This window comes from Sinocyclocheilus anshuiensis, unplaced genomic scaffold (genome assembly GCF_001515605.1).
Source record: "Sinocyclocheilus anshuiensis isolate Anshui unplaced genomic scaffold, SAMN03320099.WGS_v1.1 scaffold1545, whole genome shotgun sequence".
Lineage (NCBI taxonomy): Eukaryota > Metazoa > Chordata > Actinopteri > Cypriniformes > Cyprinidae > Sinocyclocheilus > Sinocyclocheilus anshuiensis.
In genome coordinates, this window is record NW_015539933.1 from 404,575 (window position 1) to 406,694 (window position 2,120).

Consider the following 2,120-nt stretch of genomic DNA (forward strand, 5'->3'; position numbering starts at 1 on the left):
GAAAAATTGAAGGGGGTCTGAATACTTTCCGTACCCACTGTATGTCTGAACTGAACTGTGGAGTGTCACACTTTTAGACAAATATGGTCACATGTTACATCTGTCACATGGGTAAATGTTGCAACAGGGATTCGTTTTATCCGACAGTGGGTTCGCAGACACAAAACTATAAACATATCAGCTGCTTTCAGGGTTAGTTCCCAGACAAGTTCAAGTCTGTGTCTTTTCTGTTCTAAACACTTGAGAAACAATGAGAAGGCGTCACTGGAGCAGCCCGTGACGCTCAGGAAGTTTTCCTTCCCTTTATTTTCACTCCTTTTTCCTCTTCGGCTTCAACCCCGTTCAGAGCCGCCGTTTCCCCCTCCTCGTGTCATTTCCCATCTGCTCTGAGAGAGAACGCAGGCTTGTAGTTTATCAGCAGGTCAAATCTGATTAAAATGAACAGGATCTTACGAATTAAAGACCTAATAATAGTATGTGTTGTGGTTGGTATAGCTGGCAAAATTTAGGAAATAAGTGAGTTTTCATGCTGTTTCATTTCCACTCACGGTGGTGTAATATGGATCTGTTGTTCCTCATACTATACGCTTTTGGTTGTTGATGTCTGGATAAATACATTCTTATGCAATAAACTTGGGTTTGACTATGTGGGTGTATCCGTTTTAATAAATGTAAAGGTGTGCCCAGGTGTTCGTGGGCTGTGCATAGTTTTGGTATTGTCATGCAACAAAAGTAATTTCCTGCTTTTGAGAAGATCCCATAAATCATATAAATATGAATGTTAAATATAAGATAGTTGAAGATCGTCTGATTTTCAATTTTGATTAATATGTGCCATATTAATGTTTTTCATTGAATTTAATTTATTAATTTATTATTTTTTATTATTATTTTATTTTTTATTTTTTTTGGGAACATTGAAGCCTAGACAGAAACGTGGATATTGGATATGCCCATGGAGTAATATAAGATAGTTGAAGATTGTCTGATTTTCAATTTTGATTAATATGTGCCATATTAATGTTTTTCATTTAATTTAATTTATTAATTTATTTTTATTTTTTATTTTTTGTTTTTTTGTTTTTTTTGGGAACATTGAAGCCTAGACAGAAACGTGGATATAAAGGAAGCCCATGGAGTCCGATTCAATATCTCTTAAGTGCACTTTGTGGACCACAAATAGAGGCCTTTTCTTTATTGCTCTGGTTGAACTTGCTTGCAGACACATTTTCAGGAATTGTTTGTGTGTTCTCATTCTAAAATGTCATAAATAGTTTCTATTAATAAGCAGTTTCTATTAGTAGTCTTATTCCAAGTCTGCCTCAAGGAATCTTTATTACGTCCTACCGATGTCGCAAGACTTTCAGGCTTTTTTGCCAATATCCATGTTCAAACATGTTGAGGATCCACTCTGAAATGGCATGAAACTGAGTATGCCGTTTTGATTAAAGGGGTCATATGACGTTGCTAAAAAGAACATTATTTTGTGTATTTGGTGTAATGAAATGTGTTTATGCGGTTTAAGGTTCAAAAAACACATTATTTTCCATATACTGTACATTATTTTTTCTCCTCTATGCCCCGCCTTTCTGAAATGCGTCAATATTGGCCGAATACCTCAAGCGTGTGACGGCAATGTTACACCCCTACCATACTGTAATGCCCTGTCCAGCCGGAGCGACGAGACAAAAACAATAAAACCCATTATAAACGAGGCATTTGTTGCATCCAGTGGGGACATCATTACGGATTATAACTGTCTTTTTTTTTGCATCGCGCCGCTTAAACATAAAACCATGTCTGCATTTGTGATCGGAGAAATGACAAACAACAAGCGCTACTCTACACTGCTCAAAACTCGCACAATGAAACACACAGCATCACACACGGTGGGCTAGAGTGAGCGGAGGCCGGTGGCCTAGAGTGAGCGGCGGCAGGCTAGAGTGAGCGCAGGCCGGCTTGAGTGAGGAATGGCCAGCGGGCTTGAGAACGGTGCGGCCGGCGAGCTTGCGGGACTTCGCTTCGTCCACGGTGAAAGCCGATCCGGTGATCCACAGCGCGAAGTTAATGTATTTCCTCAGCGACCAGCACGGATCAGCTCTAGGCATGACGAAGCGGAT